Source organism: Schistocerca cancellata, unplaced genomic scaffold (genome assembly GCF_023864275.1).
Source record: "Schistocerca cancellata isolate TAMUIC-IGC-003103 unplaced genomic scaffold, iqSchCanc2.1 HiC_scaffold_1100, whole genome shotgun sequence".
Classification (NCBI taxonomy): domain Eukaryota; kingdom Metazoa; phylum Arthropoda; class Insecta; order Orthoptera; family Acrididae; genus Schistocerca; species Schistocerca cancellata.
The window spans coordinates 5742863-5764233 of NW_026047099.1; the positions used below are offsets into that span (position 1 = coordinate 5742863).

General features: G+C 53.5%; 14 non-coding genes and 1 pseudogene across 14 annotated transcripts; all 15 read right to left on the bottom strand.

The window, feature by feature from the left end:
- Positions 1-778: 778 nt before the first annotated feature.
- LOC126154758 (5S ribosomal RNA) lies at positions 779-897 on the bottom strand. The gene has a single exon (XR_007532295.1). It is a non-coding gene; the product is annotated as a 5S ribosomal RNA (ribosomal RNA).
- Positions 898-8017: 7120 nt separating this feature from the next.
- On the bottom strand, positions 8018-8137 carry LOC126155425 (5S ribosomal RNA; annotated as a pseudogene).
- A 1068-nt stretch (positions 8138-9205) lies between these two features.
- Positions 9206-9324, bottom strand: LOC126155607 (5S ribosomal RNA). The gene has a single exon (XR_007533058.1). It is a non-coding gene; the product is annotated as a 5S ribosomal RNA (ribosomal RNA).
- An 847-nt stretch (positions 9325-10171) lies between these two features.
- LOC126155608 (5S ribosomal RNA) lies at positions 10172-10290 on the bottom strand. Its single transcript, XR_007533059.1, has one exon. It is a non-coding gene; the product is annotated as a 5S ribosomal RNA (ribosomal RNA).
- An 848-nt stretch (positions 10291-11138) lies between these two features.
- Positions 11139-11257, bottom strand: LOC126155478 (5S ribosomal RNA). The gene has a single exon (XR_007532938.1). It is a non-coding gene; the product is annotated as a 5S ribosomal RNA (ribosomal RNA).
- An 847-nt stretch (positions 11258-12104) lies between these two features.
- Positions 12105-12223, bottom strand: LOC126154659 (5S ribosomal RNA). Its single transcript, XR_007532203.1, has one exon. It is a non-coding gene; the product is annotated as a 5S ribosomal RNA (ribosomal RNA).
- Positions 12224-13071: 848 nt separating this feature from the next.
- On the bottom strand, positions 13072-13190 carry LOC126155611 (5S ribosomal RNA). Its single transcript, XR_007533061.1, has one exon. It is a non-coding gene; the product is annotated as a 5S ribosomal RNA (ribosomal RNA).
- Positions 13191-14038: 848 nt separating this feature from the next.
- LOC126155612 (5S ribosomal RNA) lies at positions 14039-14157 on the bottom strand. Its single transcript, XR_007533062.1, has one exon. It is a non-coding gene; the product is annotated as a 5S ribosomal RNA (ribosomal RNA).
- An 840-nt stretch (positions 14158-14997) lies between these two features.
- Positions 14998-15116, bottom strand: LOC126155613 (5S ribosomal RNA). Its single transcript, XR_007533063.1, has one exon. It is a non-coding gene; the product is annotated as a 5S ribosomal RNA (ribosomal RNA).
- Positions 15117-15963: 847 nt separating this feature from the next.
- LOC126155614 (5S ribosomal RNA) lies at positions 15964-16082 on the bottom strand. The gene has a single exon (XR_007533064.1). It is a non-coding gene; the product is annotated as a 5S ribosomal RNA (ribosomal RNA).
- An 847-nt stretch (positions 16083-16929) lies between these two features.
- LOC126154759 (5S ribosomal RNA) lies at positions 16930-17048 on the bottom strand. Its single transcript, XR_007532296.1, has one exon. It is a non-coding gene; the product is annotated as a 5S ribosomal RNA (ribosomal RNA).
- Positions 17049-17889: 841 nt separating this feature from the next.
- LOC126154791 (5S ribosomal RNA) lies at positions 17890-18008 on the bottom strand. Its single transcript, XR_007532326.1, has one exon. It is a non-coding gene; the product is annotated as a 5S ribosomal RNA (ribosomal RNA).
- Positions 18009-18839: 831 nt separating this feature from the next.
- LOC126155615 (5S ribosomal RNA) lies at positions 18840-18958 on the bottom strand. Its single transcript, XR_007533065.1, has one exon. It is a non-coding gene; the product is annotated as a 5S ribosomal RNA (ribosomal RNA).
- Positions 18959-19795: 837 nt separating this feature from the next.
- Positions 19796-19914, bottom strand: LOC126155862 (5S ribosomal RNA). Its single transcript, XR_007533296.1, has one exon. It is a non-coding gene; the product is annotated as a 5S ribosomal RNA (ribosomal RNA).
- Positions 19915-20750: 836 nt separating this feature from the next.
- On the bottom strand, positions 20751-20869 carry LOC126155616 (5S ribosomal RNA). The gene has a single exon (XR_007533066.1). It is a non-coding gene; the product is annotated as a 5S ribosomal RNA (ribosomal RNA).
- Positions 20870-21371: the final 502 nt, after the last annotated feature.

The window sequence follows — 21371 nt, forward strand, 5'->3', positions numbered from 1 at the left end:
ACACACAAAATGTTAGTTTTCGGCCGCATTTGACGAAAGCGCTTCCTTCCGCAACCGCCAGTTCCTCGAGGACGGCGCGGGGAGGCGCGCCCGGCGTCCCAGCAGAGCGACGGCCGAATTGGCGGGCGCACCGCCGCGTGTGTGAGACGCACTGCTGCTCGTTGCACCCCCTGTCATTCGCTGGGCGCGTGCAGCCTTCGACACTAGCGGAGGACGCATCTTGTCCCTGGTGTTCAGCGGAGGGCCTGTGCGGGGTGTGGCAGTGTCGTGCTGGAGGGCGCCACTGGTAGCGATGTGGGCTTCCTCGCCTCGCCTCGCCTCACACCAGGTGTCTGCGTAGTTTGCAGTGCATTCGCACCATTCCTATCCCTGTCCCTGTCCCCGTCCCGACTTGTCCCGACTTTGCTCGACTGCCGCTCGGGTCGTGGTCCATATGACAGCGCAAGCACGACAAACGTCTGCGGGACGAGACGAGACGAGACGAGATGAGACGACTAAGGAATAAATTCGTGGTTACAAATCAAATTTGGAACTCTACACTCCTACACAACAATAGGCGGTGACGTATTTCAGAAATCACCTGCCGATTCGTACTGTTTTGTCGTTTTCAAAGTCTTCTTGGCAAACTTGGTTAGCACATTCTCCCTCAAACTGAGTTAATTACTGCATTTTCGTACCATTACAGTAGTTTAAAAGGCTTAAGGAAGCATCTTTGTCACAACAGAAAGTTAGTTTGAAAATTGGGCTGGCGACATAACAAAAAAAAAAAAAGGAAGGGAGCCAACAGCACCCGGGTTTCCCAGGCGGTCACCCATCCAAGTACTAGCCGGGCCCGATGATGCTTAACTTCGGTGATCGGACGAGAACCGGTGTATTCATCATGGTATGGTTGTTGGCGCTCATCTAATGTAGGAGCACGGCAGAATTGGCGTTCGGCTTTTCTCCCAACACACAAAATGTTAGTTTTCGGCCGCATTTGACGATAGCGCTTCCTTCCGCAACCGCCAGTTCCTCGAGGACGGCGCGGGGAGGCGCGCCCGGCGTCCCAGCAGAGCGACGGCCGAATTGGCGGGCGCACCGCCGCGTGTGTGAGACGCACTGCTGCTCGTTGCACCCCCTGTCATTCGCTGGGCGCGTGCAGCCTTCGACACTAGCGGAGGACGCATCTTGTCCCTGGTGTTCAGCGGAGGGCCTGTGCGGGGTGTGGCAGTGTCGTGCTGGAGGGCGCCACTGGTAGCGATGTGGGCTTCCTCGCCTCGCCTCGCCTCGCCTCACACCAGGTGTCTGCGTAGTTTGCAGTGCATTCGCACCATTCCTATCCCTGTCCCTGTCCCCGTCCCGACTTGTCCCGACTTTGCTCGACTGCCGCTCGCTGCCGCTCGGGTCGTGGTCCATATGACAGCGCAAGCACGACAAACGTCTGCGGGACGAGACGAGACGAGACGAGACGAGACGAGACGACTAAGGAATAAATTCGTGGTTACAAATCAAATTTGGAACTCTACACTCCTACACAACAATAGGCGGTGACGTATTTCAGAAATCACCTGCCGATTCGTACTGTTTTGTCGTTTTCAAAGTCTTCTTGGCAAACTTGGTTAGCACATTCTCCCTCAAACTGAGTTAATTACTGCATTTTCGTACCATTACAGTAGTTTAAAAGGCTTAAGGAAGCATCTTTGTCACAACAGAAAGTTAGTTTGAAAATTGGGCTGGCGACATAACAAAAAAAAAAAAGGAAGGGAGCCAACAGCACCTTTTTTTTTTTTTTTTTTTTTTTTTTTTTTTTTTTTTTTTTTTTTACGGGCCTCCCAACTCCCCTTATAGCCCGGCCTTATCGCTCTCCACAATACGCCTTCTTCGGCGAGCTTCTCAGCTATAAAACGATGCTGTTGGTAGTGCTGGTTGAAGAACGGAGAGGGGGCGTAATAGGTGCTCCTTCTCGCTGGTCGCAGATGGTATGCGCCGGATGGAGCGAGAAAGGGTCCTCGTCTGATGACGTAGGAACGGCACGTTCATCGAAGGGGAACGCAAAACTCAACAACGTTGAAAATAATGAGAAGTAAGTAAAGAAAACCAAACGGAAATGTTCTTCCATAAATCAGCGGTAAGAATTCTACCGACCAAATGTGGGGGAAAGAAAACGAAGAAGAATGAGTGCGCAACAAAAGAGCAATTCGCAAACCTGCGTCAAAAAATAAATAAGGCCCGGGAGGTCCCTCTAACAAAGTATGGAAAGCAAAGTAAAGTAACATATCCGCCTCTCGCCGTTACTTGTGGTGAAGAAAAAAAAAAAAAAAAAAAAAAAAAAAAAAAAAAAAAAAAAAAAAAAATGAAATGAAGAACGGAAAGGAGACGTATGCCCTAAATTGAACGGAAGTAGGAAAAGAAACAAACCGCCACATTTCTACAGGCGGTAAAGAACAACATAAAAATCAAAAGATGGTGTTCGATCGCAGCACCAAGACACGAAAACCATGCAGAAAGTAAACAACCAAAAAGGCAGGGCATTGCTTTCACACACAAGATTGGTAGCGAAACGACAAAGTCACACAAAAAATTGGAACACAAAGGATTAACAGAAACAAAACTTCCGACGTGACACTTGTAAGGGAGTCACGTAGCTCCGGAGATCGTAAAAACAAGAAACAAGAAACTGTCACAGTTCGTCATCATTATGATGGTCAAGGTGAGTACAAAAAAAAAAAAAAAAAAAAAAAAAAAAAAAAAAAAAAAAAAAAAAAAAAAACGTGTCCAAAAATTTCTCTTCCAGTGTTCGTTCCCTTATATCACAGTCACAGGAATAGTTATATAATTATACACACATTGAGATAAGTCACTGTTAAGGAGGGGTCATGATCGAGTGGAATGCATGTGACAAAGCCACGTGCAGAAAGTTTGCGAACGTCGCGGAATAGGTTCTTCTGGCGCGTTCTTCATTGTGGAAAGTCCATAGACGGGTGAGAAAAGTCACAACATCGGTAATTTTGAGACTAAATATGGCATGAATAGTGTGTCCATATAACCAGATGGTGGCATTCCGCTTGGTGGACGGGTAAGGCTTCCACTGAGGCACTAGCGCGTCCGTCACAGTAACCTGCCTGACAGTCACTCTATTTAGGAGACGAATCATATCCCGCGCACAGTACCAGACGTCCCGGAACCTGGAGCAGTCGAAGCGATGCTCGATGTCGTCCGGGACTCCGCATGCCTCGCACTGGCTGGATCGGATGAGGTTTATTGAGTGGAGCTTGCAGTTGGTGGCAACAGTGCGGTTGACCACCCTGTACCACGTGGCCCTCACGTCAGCTGGTATGACGCGTGAACTGATGTTCGTCCACACGGCGCTCCAATCATATTGCGGCAGACGGAGCTCCCACTTATTGGGCGGTGGTCGTCCGCGGATGACATCCGCAATGTCGCCGACCGCATGGCCGCGTACGTCGTGGAGACTGACGTAGCTATGCGTAAGGTAGTAACGGCGCACGTGGGAGATAGAGAACGGGATGCTGGTGACGTAAACCGGGGCGGTGACAGAACGTGGCCGGTGCTGGTGAAAGAGAACCGCCGTGGGGCTGCCTAAACCTTTGCCAATTAAAACGTTGGTCCGTTTATAAAATAGTGCCTCACATTTAGCGTTAAAATCGACAAGTCCTAGACCACCTTCCGAAGGTTTCAGGGTGCATGTGGCCATGGCGACCTTAAAAACATCGCCTTTCCACAAAAACCAATAAAATGCATGCCTGATGGACCGTGCGATCTGCTTTGGTACCGGCAAGATCTGCGCCAGGTACCACGCCCTTGCCAGAATGGTTGTATTAATAAGCGCAACTTTGTCCGCCAGTGCCAAGTTGCGCGGCGCATGAACCTTTACCACGGCGCGCACTTTATATAGAGTGGACCGCCAATTGAGAGCTTGCATCTGTTGTAAGTTATCCGACAGTGTCACGCCGAGCACCTTAGACTGGCGTTTGACGCAGTACCAGTGCCGGTATTCAGTACGCATGCGCTCCGTCAACGGGAGGAGAACCGTCTTACGCGGATTGACTACGGCGCCTGTCGCCCGTTCGTATTGCTGCAGGACGCCATATAGGCGGTCGATGTCGTCTGCCCGTTCGATGAAGACGCCCAAGTCATCGGCATAGGCGCGACACACAAGCCGGTCGTCGCCCACGCGAATCCCTCTACAAGTGCGGCCAATGGTACGGAGGAGCGGGTCCAGGGCGATCGCAAACAGTGCCATAGATAGGGGGCAACCCTGTCGGACCGAGCGGCTAATGTGGATCTTGGCGCTGGCGATACCATTTACGATAACGCGCGACGTGGCACTACGTAATATATTACTTATCATGGCGGTGAACTTGGTCCCGAAACCCATGCGAGTCATCAATTTGCTAAGGTAAAAGTGACTGACACGATCGAACGCTGTTTTAAAATCGACTAACAAAATTCCGGCATAGCGAAGCCTGCTACTTCTCGCGTGGCCGATGCAATCCCTGTAAGCTAAAACAGCGTCAAAAATATTGCGATCCCGAATAGCACACGACTGCGAGTCATCTAAAACTTTTCCCAGAACTTGCTTAAGTCTATTGGCAATGCACCTGGCCATTATTTTGTAATCCGAATTGAGAAGTGTAATAGGGCGCACATTTTCTACACTCGGCGTCGCAGTCGATTTTGGAATGAGAACGATACGTCCTTCTTCAAAGTCCTCCGGGATTGCCGCGCCGTTTCGGATGTCATTAGCTATTTCCGTTAAAAGTTCACTAAAAGAGTCTAAAAATGTTAGATAAAACTCCGCTGGGATGCCGTCTTTCCCGGGGGATTTCCCGGTCTGACTGCCTTTAACGGCATCCTCTATATCATCCGCGGTATAAACTGCATTAAGATTGAGTCTATCTCGTCGCGTTAAAAGATGCGGCACGTGACTTAAAAGATCATTGATTGCGGCGGCATCGACAGCAGTGTCGGTAAAAAGTGAAGTAAAATACTGATACAATTCCGCCTGAATCGCTTGGTGGTCCGTGGTTCCGATCCCGGCGGCGAGCGTCCACGTGTTGAGCCGTAACTTTGCGCGGCGGTACCTCTCCCTACGGAGGTGGTACGCAGAGACCGTCTCGCCGGGCACGGCGCCCACAGGCTGGCTCCGCCGCACCGTCCCCTCACATTTCTGCCGCAAATCCCGCAGCAACTTTGCTTTAAATTCGCGCAGGGTGGGCAACAGTTCCGGCTGCGCAGTAACGCGCTGCGCGAGCTCACGCAAACACTGGCGGTAGAAGTCAGCCGTAGCCCGGCGCCACCGTGCCGCCTCGCGACTAAAATCAATTAAAAATTTTCTGACCGCCGGTTTGGCCACCGTGGTCCACCAGTAAATAGCGGTGGAACCGACCGGTCGGCACCGCACAAGGTTGTGCCACATAGTTAAAAAACTCGTTTTAAAAGAGGGATCATTTAAAATTCTGCAGTTTAATTTCCACACAGATTTAAGTGACGAACGTGGGCACATGCCTAAATTTAACTGACAAATGTAACTACAATGGTCAGAAAAAATCACCGGTTGCACCTCTGCAGTGACAACGGCATGTGCAAGCTGTGGCGAGACGTAAATTCTGTCTAAACGACTATGTCCGGTAGCATAAAAATACGTAAATTCTGTACGGTGGGGGTTGAGAACCCGCCACGTGTCTCGCAGCTGTAAACCAGTAACCAACGTCTTCAATTCGTCACACCGGTTTGGCTGTGGTTCCTGATCGCGATCGTCAATTACACCATTAAAATCACCCCCGAGGATAAAATTATCTCTATTTTGATATAAAACCTGGCACAGTTCATGAGCATAAAAATTATTCCGCGCAGGTTTGTTGCCAGAGTGCGCGTAAACATTAACAAATGCGTAGCCATTAATTTCACAAACTATGACCCGCCCATTTGGTAAGCATTCTATATTTTGCACCTCAATGTCCGATCGGACTAAAATAACAGTGCCTGTGCTGTCATCCGCGATGATATTATCATACGCAGTGAACTCGTTAAAATCACGGATAAAAGATAATGCTTCAGCGGTCACCTCTTGTAAAAAAGCTACCTGACAACCACTGTCAGTTAAAAAATTATGCAGCGCGATCGCTTTGTGATGGCTACGCATTTTATTAACGTTGGCCGTGAGGACCGTGAACTGATTACCAGCAACCATAAAAGAAGAAAACAAAGAAAACACAGATAAAACAGTGAAAACACTCACAAGATAAAACGTTAAAATACAAATACGACTCAGCATGGGTTATCGTCGACCTGCTTAAAAGACGGAATGCCACACTTGAAGTAATTGGAAATTAATCATCAGGCGGCTCATCACCCCACGCCCCCGGTCGGGTAACAGGTGGGGACGCCCACGCGACAGACATCGTGGACAAGTCGCTACGAGATTGCGCTACTACAGCGTCCTGTGTAACAGGGCGCACGCTCGTAACCGGAGGCGTATCTTTCACGGCAGGTTGTGGAACCGATTCACTGGGAGGGAGCGCGTCCGATTGGTGGATGACCGATTGCAGATGCCGGACCACTTCGGCCCTGTGCGCTTCCGAGCCCGCAGCCTGGCCGCCGCCAGCACCGCTGCCGTCCGCTCTCGCGCCTACAGCTGATCGGGTCACGTGAGCGGCCGCGCCGGGCCGAACCTCCGCGCTTCCGCGCTGCCCCCCCTTACGCCGCTGCCGTTTTGGCTTCCCTTGAGAGAGCGGCCTCCTAACAGGTGACGGACTACGCTCCCGTCTCGTGGACGACCGTCTAGAATCGGTCGAGGAACTTCTACTTCTGTCGCGCCTATCGTTGTCGGGGTCACTACGCGACCGAACCGACGCACCGACAGAAGAAGACGAGTCTTGTCTGTCGAGAGGGGGGGCAGTGTCCACGTGTGCACGGCTTGCCGTGACGACATGCGACACTTCCGTCACCTGAGCGGGCGGGACAAAAACTGCACGGTCCACGTTCTCTAAAGACACAGATTGATCTACCGCCACCACACTGTGACTGACCGTGGGGGTGGGTGTCGTTTCAGAGACCAGTTCTGGTAATGGTTCTACGGCCGCTAGGGCGGCAACGGCCGGGGCGGGTTCGGGTCCTGTGACGGGTGTTGTGGCACGCGCGTCTGTCTCTGTTAAGGCTACCGCGTTTAACATTACGGAACCACTATCAATCTGCATGGTCTCCGGAACAGTGGCAGGGGACGCGTCCATATCTGCCGGAATATCGACACGGCGAGCCGCCGGCGGGGGGGCGCCTAAGGCGACCGCCACCCAATTCATAGGTTCGCTACCATGTTCACCCAGAGGCAGTTGTAAAGGACCCTTACGCCGTGGACAATTTTGGCGAAAGTGATCCGGTCGATTACAGAAAGAACACGTTTGCGGCTGCCCACTGTACGTAACAAATGCACGGTGCCCAGACATGTAAACAAATGATGGCACATGCTTTCGCACAATCATTCGTACACTTCGCACTCCATTTTCACATTGTATGGGGTACGCGGCAGACCATTTTTCTTTAACAACGGAAAGCACGGTGCCGTAAGGGCCGAGACATCGCGAAATGGTATCGTTTTTTACTTCGAAAGGCAGATTAAACACCCTGACAGTTCGTATGCCAAAACCAGCGTTCGTCACTTTAACGTCACTCACGGTTTGATTATCGTGCTTAAACTGCCGCACACCATCATTTACGTTAACAACTGTATCACATAGTTCCGAACTACTTAACTTCAAAAACACTGAATTTAAAAAGGTGTCCAATTGAAGTCCGAAAATGTCACTAGCCGGGATTTTCAAATCGTTCAGGATCCAATGATGAATTTCGAAAGCGGTCGGACGAGGTACCGATCGGCTAAATTCGCACTGAATATTATTGTTCCTATCTTCACTGTCCATCATGGTCAGTACGTACCGTTAAAGAAGCAAAGCAAGCAAGTCGCCTCGCGAACACCACACGCTGCGGCGCGCAGAACGTAAACACCACGGGCCGGCGGAGCGCAGAGCACCGAGGTGTTGCCTGGCGGGCAGCCAGACAAGTACTAGCCGGGCCCGATGATGCTTAACTTCGGTGATCGGACGAGAACCGGTGTATTCATCATGGTATGGCCGTTGGCGCTCATCTAATGTAGCAGCACGGCAGAATTCGCGTTCGGCTTTTCTCCCAACACACAAAATGTTAGTTTTCGGCCGCATTTGACGAAAGCGCTTCCTTCCGCAACCGCCAGTTCCTCGAGGACGGCGCGGGGAGGCGCGCCCGGCGTCCCAGCAGAGCGACGGCCGAATTGGCGGGCGCACCGCCGCGTGTGTGAGACGCACTGCTGCTCGTTGCACCCCCTGTCATTCGCTGGGCGCGTGCAGCCTTCGACACTAGCGGAGGACGCATCTTGTCCCTGGTGTTCAGCGGAGGGCCTGTGCGGGGTGTGGCAGTGTCGTGCTGGAGGGCGCCACTGGTAGCGATGTGGGCTTCCTCGCCTCGCCTCGCCTCGCCTCACACCAGGTGTCTGCGTAGTTTGCAGTGCATTCGCACCATTCCTATCCCTGTCCCTGTCCCCGTCCCGACTTGTCCCGACTTTGCTCGACTGCCGCTCGCTGCCGCTCGGGTCGTGGTCCATATGACAGCGCAAGCACGACAAACGTCTGCGGGACGAGACGAGACGAGACGAGACGAGACGAGAGGACTAAGGAATAAATTCGTGGTTACAAATCAAATTTGGAACTCTACACTCCTACACAACAATAGGCGGTGACGTATTTCAGAAATCACCTGCCGATTCGTACTGTTTTGTCGTTTTCAAAGTCTTCTTGGCAAACTTGGTTAGCACATTCTCCCTCAAACTGAGTTAATTACTGCATTTTCGTACCATTACAGTAGTTTAAAAGGCTTAAGGAAGCATCTTTGTCACAACAGAAAGGTAGTTTGAAAATTGGGCTGGCGACATTACAAAAAAAAAAAAAACAGGAAGGGAGCCAACAGCACCCGGGTTTCCCAGGCGGTCACCCATCCAAGTACTAGCCGGGCCCGATGATGCTTAACTTCGGTGATCGGACGAGAACTTTTTTTTTTTTTTTTTTCTTTTTTTTTTTTTTTTTTTTTTTAAAAGGCTTAAGGAAGCATCTTTGTCACAACAGAAAGTTAGTTTGAAAATTGGGCTGGCGACATAACAAAAAAAAAAAAGGAAGGGAGCCAACAGCACCCGGGTTTCCCAGGCGGTCACCCATCCAAGTACTAGCCGGGCCCGATGATGCTTAACTTCGGTGATCGGACGAGAACCGGTGTATTCATCATGGTATGGCCGTTGGCGCTCATCTAATGTAGGAGCACGGCAGAATTCGCGTTCGGCTTTTCTCCCAACACACAAAATATTAGTTTTCGGCCGCATTTGACGAAAGCGCTTCCTTCCGCAACCGCCAGTTCCTCGAGGACGGCGCGGGGAGGCGCGCCCGGCGTCCCAGCAGAGCGACGGCCGAATTGGCGGGCGCACCGCCGCGTGTGTGAGACGCACTGCTGCTCGTTGCACCCCCTGTCATTCGCTGGGCGCGTGCAGCCTTCGACACTAGCGGAGGACGCATCTTGTCCCTGGTGTTCAGCGGAGGGCCTGTGCGGGGTGTGGCAGTGTCGTGCTGGAGGGCGCCACTGGTAGCGATGTGGGCTTCCTCGCCTCGCCTCGCCACGCCTCACACCAGGTGTCTGCGTAGTTTGCAGTGCATTCGCACCATTCCTATCCCTGTCCCTGTCCCCGTCCCGACTTGTCCCGACTTTGCTCGACTGCCACTCGCTGCCGCTCGGGTCGTGGTCCATATGACAGCGCAAGCACGACAAACGTCTGCGGGACGAGACGAGACGAGACGAGACGAGACGAGACGACTAAGGAATAAATTCGTGGTTACAAATCAAATTTGGAACTCTACACTCCTACACAACAATAGGCGGTGACGTATTTCAGAAATCACCTGCCGATTCGTACTGTTTTGTCGTTTTCAAAGTCTTCTTGGCAAACTTGGTTAGCACATTCTCCCTCAAACTGAGTTAATTACTGCATTTTCGTACCATTACAGTAGTTTAAAAGGCTTAAGGAAGCATCTTTGTCACAACAGAAAGTTAGTTTGAAAATTGGGCTGGCGACATAACAAAAAAAAAAAAGGAAGGGAGCCAACAGCACCCGGGTTTCCCAGGCGGTCACCCATCCAAGTACTAGCCGGGCCCGATGATGCTTAACTTCGGTGATCGGACGAGAACCGGTGTATTCATCATGGTATGGCCGTTGGCGCTCATCTAATGTAGCAGCACGGCAGAATTCGCGTTCGGCTTTTCTCCCAACACACAAAATGTTAGTTTTCGGCCGCATTTGACGAAAGCGCTTCCTTCCGCAACCGCCAGTTCCTCGAGGACGGCGCGGGGAGGCGCGCCCGGCGTCCCAGCAGAGCGACGGCCGAATTGGCGGGCGCACCGCCGCGTGTGTGAGACGCACTGCTGCTCGTTGCACCCCCTGTCATTCGCTGGGCGCGTGCAGCCTTCGACACTAGCGGAGGACGCATCTTGTCCCTGGTGTTCAGCGGAGGGCCTGTGCGGGGTGTGGCAGTGTCGTGCTGGAGGGCGCCACTGGTAGCGATGTGGGCTTCCTCGCCTCGCCTCGCCTCGCCTCACACCAGGTGTCTGCGTAGTTTGCAGTGCATTCGCACCATTCCTATCCCTGTCCCTGTCCCCGTCCCGACTTGTCCCGACTTTGCTCGACTGCCGCTCGCTGCCGCTCGGGTCGTGGTCCATATGACAGCGCAAGCACGACAAACGTCTGCGGGACGAGACGAGACGAGACGAGACGAGACGAGACGACTAAGGAATAAATTCGTGGTTACAAATCAAATTTGGAACTCTACACTCCTACACAACAATAGGCGGTGACGTATTTCAGAAATCACCTGCCGATTCGTACTGTTTTGTCGTTTTCAAAGTCTTCTTGGCAAACTTGGTTAGCACATTCTCCCTCAAACTGAGTTAATTACTGCATTTTCGTACCATTACAGTAGTTTAAAAGGCTTAAGGAAGCATCTTTGTCACAACAGAAAGTTAGTTTGAAAATTGGGCTGGCGACATAACAAAAAAAAAAAAAGGAAGGGAGCCAACAGCACCCGGGTTTCCCAGGCGGTCACCCATCCAAGTACTAGCCAGGCCCGATGATGCTTAACTTCGGTGATCGGACGAGAACCGGTGTATTCATCATGGTATGGCCGTTGGCGCTCATCTAATGTAGGAGCACGGCAGAATTCGCGTTCGGCTTTTCTCCCAACACACAAAATGTTAGTTTTCGGCCGCATTTGACGATAGCGCTTCCTTCCGCAACCGCCAGTTCCTCGAGGACGGCGCGGGGAGGCGCGCCCGGCGTCCCAGCAGAGCGACGGCCGAATTGGCGGGCGCACCGCCGCGTGTGTGAGACGCACTGCTGCTCGTTGCACCCCCTGTCATTCGCTGGGCGCGTGCAGCCTTCGACACTAGCGGAGGACGCATCTTGTCCCTGGTGTTCAGCGGAGGGCCTGTGCGGGGTGTGGCAGTGTCGTGCTGGAGGGCGCCACTGGTAGCGATGTGGGCTTCCTCGCCTCGCCTCGCCTCGCCTCACACCAGGTGTCTGCGTAGTTTGCAGTGCATTCGCACCATTCCTATCCCTGTCCCTGTCCCCGTCCCGACTTGTCCCGACTTTGCTCGACTGCCGCTCGCTGCCGCTCGGGTCGTGGTCCATATGACAGCGCAAGCACGACAAACTTCTGCGGGACGAGACGAGACGAGACGAGACGAGACGAGACGACTAAGGAATAAATTCGTGGTTACAAATCAAGTTTGGAACTCTACACTCCTACACAACAATAGGCGGTGACGTATTTCAGAAATCACCTGCCGATTCGTACTGTTTTGTCGTTTTCAAAGTCTTCTTGGCAAACTTGGTTAGCACATTCTCCCTCAAACTGAGTTAATTACTGCATTTTCGTACCATTACAGTAGTTTAAAAGGCTTAAGGAAGCATCTTTGTCACAACAGAAAGTTAGTTTGAAAATTGGGCTGGCGACATAACAAAAAAAAAAAAGGAAGGGAGCCAACAGCACCCGGGTTTCCCAGGCGGTCACCCATCCAACTACTAGCCGGGCCCGATGATGCTTAACTTCGGTGATCGGACGAGAACCGGTGTATTCATCATGGTATGGCCGTTGGCGCTCATCTAATGTAGGAGCACGGCAGAATTCGCGTTCGGCTTTTCTCCCAACACACAAAATGTTAGTTTTCGGCCGCATTTGACGATAGCGCTTCCTTCCGCAACCGCCAGTTCCTCGAGGACGGCGCGGGGAGGCGCGCCCGGCGTCCCAGCAGAGCGACGGCCGAATTGGCGGGCGCACCGCCGCGTGTGTGAGACGCACTGCTGCTCGTTGCACCCCCTGCCATTCGCTGGGCGCGTGCAGCCTTCGACACTAGCGGAGGACGCATCTTGTCCCTGGTGTTCAGCGGAGGGCCTGTGCGGGGTGTGGCAGTGTCGTGCTGGAGGGCGCCACTGGTAGCGATGTGGGCTTCCTCGCCTCGCCTCGCCTCGCCTCACACCAGGTGTCTGCGTAGTTTGCAGTGCATTCGCACCATTCCTATCCCTGTCCCTGTCCCCGTCCCGACTTGTCCCGACTTTGCTCGACTGCCGCTCGCTGCCGCTCGGGTCGTGGTCCATATGACAGCGCAAGCACGACAAACTTCTGCGGGACGAGACGAGACGAGACGAGACGAGACGAGACGACTAAGGAATAAATTCGTGGTTACAAATCAAATTTGGAACTCTACACTCCTACACAACAATAGGCGGTGACGTATTTCAGAAATCACCTGCCGATTCGTACTGTTTTGTCGTTTTCAAAGTCTTCTTGGCAAACTTGGTTAGCACATTCTCCCTCAAACTGAGTTAATTACTGCATTTTCGTACCATTACAGTAGTTTAAAAGGCTTAAGGAAGCATCTTTGTCACAACAGAAAGTTAGTTTGAAAATTGGGCTGGCGACATAACAAAAAAAAAAAAAGGAAGGGAGCCAACAGCACCCGGGTTTCCCAGGCGGTCACCCATCCAAGTACTAGCCGGGCCCGATGATGCTTAACTTCGGTGATCGGACGAGAACCGGTGTATTCATCATGGTATGGCCGTTGGCGCTCATCTAATGTAGGAGCACGGCAGAATTCGCGTTCGGCTTTTCTCCCAACACACAAAATGTTAGTTTTCGGCCGCATTTGACGATAGCGCTTCCTTCCGCAACCGCCAGTTCCTCGAGGACGGCGCGGGGAGGCGCGCCCGGCGTCCCAGCAGAGCGACGGCCGAATTGGCGGGCGCACCGCCGCGTGTGTGAGACGCACTGCTGCTCGTTGCACCCCCTGTCATTCGCTGGGCGCGTGCAGCCTTCGACACTAGCGGAGGACGCATCTTGTCCCTGGTGTTCAGCGGTGGGCCTGTGCGGGGTGTGGCAGTGTCGTGCTGGAGGGCGCCACTGGTAGCGATGTGGGCTTCCTCGCCTCGCCTCGCCTCGCCTCACACCAGGTGTCTGCGTAGTTTGCAGTGCATTCGCACCATTCCTATCCCTGTCCCTGTCCCCGTCCCGACTTGTCCCGACTTTGCTCGACTGCCGCTCGCTGCCGCTCGGGTCGTGGTCCATATGACAGCGCAAGCACGACAAACGTCTGCGGGACGAGACGAGACGAGACGAGACGAGACGAGACGACTAAGGAATAAATTCGTGGTTACAAATCAAATTTGGAACTCTACACTCCTACACAACAATAGGCGGTGACGTATTTCAGAAATCACCTGCCGATTCGTACTGTTTTGTCGTTTTCAAAGTCTTCTTGGCAAACTTGGTTAGCACATTCTCCCTCAAACTGAGTTAATTACTGCATTTTCGTACCATTACAGTAGTTTAAAAGGCTTAAGGAAGCATCTTTGTCACAACAGAAAGTTAGTTTGAAAATTGGGCTGGCGACATAACAAAAAAAAAAAAAGGAAGGGAGCCAACAGCACCCGGGTTTCCCAGGCGGTCACCCATCCAAGTACTAGCCGGGCCCGATGATGCTTAACTTCGGTGATCGGACGAGAACCGGTGTATTCATCATGGTATGGCCGTTGGCGCTCATCTAATGTAGGAGCACGGCAGAATTCGCGTTCGGCTTTTCTCCCAACACACAAAATGTTAGTTTTCGGCCGCATTTGACGATAGCGCTTCCTTCCGCAACCGCCAGTTCCTCGAGGACGGCGCGGGGAGGCGCGCCCGGCGTCCCAGCAGAGCGACGGCCGAATTGGCAGGCGCACCGCCGCGTGTGTGAGACGCACTGCTGCTCGTTGCACCCCCTGTCATTCGCTGGGCGCGTGCAGCCTTCGACACTAGCGGAGGACGCATCTTGTCCCTGGTGTTCAGCGGAGGGCCTGTGGGGGTGTGGCAGTGTCGTGCTGGAGGGCGCCACTGGTAGCGATGTGGGCTTCCTCGCCTCGCCTCGCCTCACACCAGGTGTCTGCGTAGTTTGCAGTGCATTCGCACCATTCCTATCCCTGTCCCTGTCCCCGTCCCGACTTGTCCCGACTTTGCTCGACTGCCGCTCGCTGCCGCTCGGGTCGTGGTCCATATGACAGCGCAAGCACGACAAACGTCTGCGGGACGAGACGAGACGAGACGAGACGAGACGAGACGACTAAGGAATAAATTCGTGGTTACAAATCAAATTTGGAACTCTACACTCCTACACAACAACAGGCGGTGACGTATTTCAGAAATCACCTGCCGATTCGTACTGTTTTGTCGTTTTCAAAGTCTTCTTGGCAAACTTGGTTAGCACATTCTCCCTCAAACTGAGTTAATTACTGCATTTTCGTACCATTACAGTAGTTTAAAAGGCTTAAGGAAGCATCTTTGTCACAACAGAAAGTTAGTTTGAAAATTGGGCTGGCGACATAACAAAAAAAAAAAGGAAGGGAGCCAACAGCACCCGGGTTTCCCAGGCGGTCACCCATCCAAGTACTAGCCGGGCCCGATGATGCTTAACTTCGGTGATCGGACGAGAACCGGTGTATTCATCATGGTATGGCCGTTGGCGCTCACCTAATGTAGGAGCACGGCAGAATTCGCGTTCGGCTTTTCTCCCAACACACAAAATGTTAGTTTTCGGCCGCATTTGACGATAGCGCTTCCTACCGCAACCGCCAGTTCCTCGAGGACGGCGCGGGGAGGCGCGCCCGGCGTCCCAGCAGAGCGACGGCCGAATTGGCAGGCGCACCGCCGCGTGTGTGAGACGCACTGCTGCTCGTTGCACCCCCTGTCATTCGCTGGGCGCGTGCAGCCTTCGACACTAGCGGAGGACGCATCTTGTCCCTGGTGTTCAGCGGAGGGCCTGTGCGGGGTGTGGCAGTGTCGTGCTGGAGGGCGCCACTGGTACCGATGTGGGCTTCCTCGCCTCGCCACGCCTCGCCTCACACCAGGTGTCTGCGTAGTTTGCAGTGCATTCGCACCATTCCTATCCCTGTCCCTGTCCCCGTCCCGACTTGTCCCGACTTTGCTCGACTGCCGCTCGCTGCCGCTCGGGTCGTGGTCCATATGACAGCGCAAGCACGACAAACGTCTGCGGGACGAGACGAGACGAGACGAGACGAGACGAGACGACTAAGGAATAAATTCGTGGTTACAAATCAAATTTGGAACTCTACACTCCTACACAACAATAGGCGGTAACGTATTACAGAAATCACCTGCCGATTCGTACTGTTTTGTCGTTTTCAAAGTCTTCTTGGCAAACTTGGTTAGCACATTCTCCCTCAAACTGAGTTAATTACTGCATTTTCGTACCATTACAGTAGTTTAAAAGGCTTAAGGAAGCATCTTTGTCACAACAGAAAGTTAGTTTGAAAATTGGGCTGGCGACATAACAAAAAAAAAAAAGGAAGGGAGCCAACAGCACCCGGGTTTCCCAGGCGGTCACCCATCCAAGTACTAGCCGGGCCCGATGATGCTTAACTTCGGTGATCGGACGAGAACCGGTGTATTCATCATGGTATGGCCGTTGGCGCTCATCTAATGTAGGAGCACGGCAGAATTCGCGTTCGGCTTTTCTCCCAACACACAAAATGTTAGTTTTCGGCCGCATTTGACGATAGCGCTTCCTTCCGCAACCGCCAGTTCCTCGAGGACGGCGCGGGGAGGCGCGCCCGGCGTCCCAGCAGAGCGACGGCCGAATTGGCGGGCGCACCGCCGCGTGTGTGAGACGCACTGCTGCTCGTTGCACCCCCTGCCATTCGCTGGGCGCGTGCAGCCTTCGACACTAGCGGAGGACGCATCTTGTCCCTGGTGTTCAGCGGAGGGCCTGTGCGGGGTGTGGCAGTGTCGTGCTGGAGGGCGCCACTGGTAGCGATGTGGGCTTCCTCGCCTCGCCTCGCCTCGCCTCACACCAGGTGTCTGCGTAGTTTGCAGTGCATTCGCACCATTCCTATCCCTGTCCCTGTCCCCGTCCCGACTTGTCCCGACTTTGCTCGACTGCCGCTCGCTGCCGCTCGGGTCGTGGTCCATATGACAGCGCAAGCACGACAAACGTCTGCGGGACGAGACGAGACGAGACGAGACGAGACGAGACGACTAAGGAATAAATTCGTGGTTACAAATCAAATTTGGAACTCTACACTCCTACTCAACAATAGGCGGTGACGTATTTCAGAAATCACCTGCCGATTCGTACTGTTTTGTCGTTTTCAAAGTCTTCTTGGCAAACTTGGTTAGCACATTCTCCCTCAAACTGAGTTAATTACTGCATTTTCGTACCATTACAGTAGTTTAAAAGGCTTAAGGAAGCATCTTTGTCACAACAGAAAGTTAGTTTGAAAATTGGGCTGGCGACATAACAAAAAAAAAAAAGGAAGGGAGCCAACAGCACCCGGGTTTCCCAGGCGGTCACCCATCCAAGTACTAGCCGGGCCCGATGATGCTTAACTTCGGTGATCGGACGAGAACCGGTGTATTCATCATGGTATGGTTGTTGGCGCTCATCTAATGTAGGAGCACGGCAGAATTCGCGTTCGGCTTTTCTCCCAACACACAAAATGTTAGTTTTCGGCCGCATTTGACGATAGCGCTTCCTTCCGCAACCGCCAGTTCCTCGAGGACGGCGCGGGGAGGCGCGCCCGGCGTCCCAGCAGAGCGACGGCCGAATTGGCGGGCGCACCGCCGCGTGTGTGAGACGCACTGCTGCTCGTTGCACCCCCTGTCATTCGCTGGGCGCGTGCAGCCTTCGACACTAGCGGAGGACGCATCTTGTCCCTGGTGTTCAGCGGAGGGCCTGTGGGGGTGTGGCAGTGTCGTGCTGGAGGGCGCCACTGGTAGCGATGTGGGCTTCCTCGCCTCGCCTCGCCTCACACCAGGTGTCTGCGTAGTTTGCAGTGCATTCGCACCATTCCTATCCCTGTCCCTGTCCCCGTCCCGACTTGTCCCGACTTTGCTCGACTGCCGCTCGCTGCCGCTCGGGTCGTGGTCCATATGACAGCGCAAGCACGACGAACGTCTGCGGGACGAGACGAGACGAGACGAGACGAGACGAGACGACTAAGGAATAAATTCGTGGTTACAAATCAAATTTGGAACTCTACACTCCTACACAACAACAGGCGGTGACGTATTTCAGAAATCACCTGCCGATTCGTACTGTTTTGTCGTTTTCAAAGTCTTCTTGGCAAACTTGGTTAGCACATTCTCCCTCAAACTGAGTTAATTACTGCATTTTCGTACCATTACAGTAGTTTAAAAGGCTTAAGGAAGCATCTTTGTCACAACAGAAAGTTAGTTTGAAAATTGGGCTGGCGACATAACAAAAAAAAAAAAGGAAGGGAGCCAACAGCACCCGGGTTTCCCAGGCGGTCACCCATCCAAGTACTAGCCGGGCCCGATGATGCTTAACTTCGGTGATCGGACGAGAACCGCTGTATTCATCATGGTATGGCCGTTGGCGCTCACCTAATGTAGGAGCACGGCAGAATTCGCGTTCGGCTTTTCTCCCAACACACAAAATGTTAGTTTTCGGCCGCATTTGACGATAGCGCTTCCTACCGCAACCGCCAGTTCCTCGAGGACGGCGCGGGGAGGCGCGCCCGGCGTCCCAGCAGAGCGACGGCCGAATTGGCGGGCGCACCGCCGCGTGTGTGAGACGCACTGCTGCTCGTTGCACCCCCTGTCATTCGCTGGGCGCGTGCAGCCTTCGACACTAGCGGAGGACGCATCTTGTCCCTGGTGTTCAGCGGAGGGCCTGTGCGGGGTGTGGCAGTGTCGTGCTGGAGGGCGCCACTGGTACCGATGTGGGCTTCCTCGCCTCGCCTCGCCTCGCCTCACACCAGGTGTCTGCGTAGTTTGCAGTGCATTCGCACCATTCCTATCCCTGTCCCTGTCCCCGTCCCGACTTGTCCCGACTGCCGCTCGCTGCCGCTCGGGTAGTGGTCCATATGACAGCGCAAGCACGACAAACGTCTGCGGGACGAGACGAGACGAGACGAGACGAGACGACTAAGGAATAAATTCGTGGTTACAAATCAAATTTGGAACTCTACACTCCTACACAACAATAGGCGGTGACGTATTTCAGAAATCACCTGCCGATTCGTACTGTTTTGTCGTTTTCAAAGTCTTCTTGGCAAACTTGGTTAGCACATTCTCCCTCAAACTGAGTTAATTACTGCATTTTCGTACCATTACAGTAGTTTAAAAGGCTTAAGGAAGCATCTTTGTCACAACAGAAAGTTAGTTTGAAAATTGGGCTGGCGACAAAACAAAAAAAAAAAGTAAGGGAGCCAACAGCACCCGGGTTTCCCAGGCGGTCACCCATCCAAGTACTAGCCGGGCCCGATGATGCTTAACTTCGGTGATCGGACGAGAACCGGTGTATTCATCATGGTATGGCCGTTGGCGCTCATCTAATGTAGGAGCACGGCAGAATTCGCGTTCGGCTTTTCTCCCAACACACAAAATGTTAGTTTTCGGCCGCATTTGACGATAGCGCTTCCTACCGCAACCGCCAGTTCCTCGAGGACGGCGCGGGGAGGCGCGCCCGGCGTCCCAGCAGAGCGACGGCCGAATTGGCGGGCGCACCGCCGCGTGTGTGAGACGCACTGCTGCTCGTTGCACCCCCTGTCATTCGCTGGGCGCGTGCAGCCTTCGACACTAGCGGAGGACGCATCTTGTCCCTGGTGTTCAGCGGAGGGCCTGTGCGGGGTGTGGCAGTGTCGTGCTGGAGGGCGCCACTGGTACCGATGTGGGCTTCCTCGCCTCGCCTCGCCTCGCCTCGCCTCACACCATGTGTCTGCGTAGTTTGCAGTGCATTCGCACCATTCCTATCCCTGTCCCTGTCCCCGTCCCGACTTGTCCCGACTGCCGCTCGCTGCCGCTCGGGTCGTGGTCCATATGACAGCGCAAGCACGACAAACGTCTGCGGGACGAGACGAGACGAGACGAGACGAGACGACTAAGGAATAAATTCGTGGTTACAAATCAAATTTGGAACTCTACACTCCTACACAACAATAGGCGGTGACGTATTTCAGAAATCACCTGCCGATTCGTACTGTTTTGTCGTTTTCAAAGTCTTCTTGGCAAACTTGGTTAGCACATTCTCCCTCAAACTGAGTTAATTACTGCATTTTCGTACCATTACAGTAGTTTAAAAGGCTTAAGGAAGCATCTTTGTCACAACAGAAAGTTAGTTTGAAAATTGGGCTGGCGACATAACAAAAAAAAAAAAGGAAGGGAGCCAACAGCACCCGGGTTTCTTAGGCGGTCACCCATCCAAGTACTATCCGGGCCCGATGATGCTTAACTTCGGTGATCGGACGAGAACCGGTGTATTCATCATGGTATGGCCGTTGGCGCTCATCTAATGTAGGAGCACGGCAGAATTCGCGTTCGGCTTTTCTCCCAACACACAAAATGTTAGTTTTCGGCCGCATTTGACGAAAGCGCTTCCTTCCGCAACCGCCAGTTCCTCGAGGACGGCGCGGGGAGGCGCGCCCGGCGTCCCAGCAGAGCGACGGCCGAATTGGCGGGCGCACCGCCGCGTGTGTGAGACGCACTGCTGCTCGTTGCACCCCCTGTCATTCGCTGGGCGCGTGCAGCCTTCGACACTAGCGGAGGACGCATCTTGTCCCTGGTGTTCAGCGGAGGGCCTGTGCGGGGTGTGGCAGTGTCGTGCTGGAGGGCGCCACTGGTAGCGATGTGGGCTTCCTCGCCTCGCCTCGCCTCACACCAGGTGTCTGCGTAGTTTGCAGTGCATTCGCACCATTCCTATCCCTGTCCCTGTCCCCGTCCCGACTTGTCCCGACTTTGCTCGACTGCCGCTCGCTGCCGCTCGGGTCGTGGTCCATATGACAGCGCAAGCACGACAAACGTCTGCGGGACGAGACGAGACGAGACGAGACGAGACGACTAAGGAATAAATTCGTGGTTACAAATCAAATTTGGAACTCTACACTCCTACACAACAATAGGCGGTGACGTATTTCAGAAATCACCTGCCGATTCGTACTGTTTTGTCGTTTTCAAAGTCTTCTTGGCAAACTTGGTTAGCACATTCTCCCTCAAACTGAGTTAATTACTGCATTTTCGTACCATTACAGTAGTTTAAAAGGCTTAAGGAAGCATCTTTGTCACAACAGAAAGTTAGTTTGAAAATTGGGCTGGCGACAAAACAAAAAAAAAAAGTAAGGGAGCCAACAGCACCCGGGTTTCCCAGGCGGTCACCCATCCAAGTACTAGCCGGGCCCGATGATGCTTAACTTCGGTGATCGGACGAGAACCGGTGTATTCATCATGGTATGGCCGTTGGCGCTCATCTAATGTAGGAGCACGGCAGAATTCGCGTTCGGCTTTTCTCCCAACACACAAAATGTTAGTTTTCGGCCGCATTTGACGATAGCGCTTCCTTCCGCAACCGCCAGTTCCTCGAGGACGGCGCGGGGAGGCGCGCCCGGCGTCCCAGCAGAGCGACGGCCGAATTGGCGGGCGCACCGCCGCGTGTGTGAGACGCACTGCTGCTCGTTGCACCCCCTGTCATTCGCAGGGCGCGTGCAGCCTTCGACACTAGCGGAGGACGCATCTTGTCCCTGGTGTTCAGCGGAGGGCCTGTGCGGGGTGTGGCAGTGTCGTGCTGGAGGGCGCCACTGGTAGCGATGTGGGCTTCCTCGCCTCGCCTCGCCTCACACCAGGTGTCTGCGTAGTTTGCAGTGCATTCGCACCATTCCTATCCCTGTCCCTGTCCCCGTCCCGACTTGTCCCGACTTTGCTCGACTGCCGCTCGCTGCCGCTCGGGTCGTGGTCCATATGACAGCG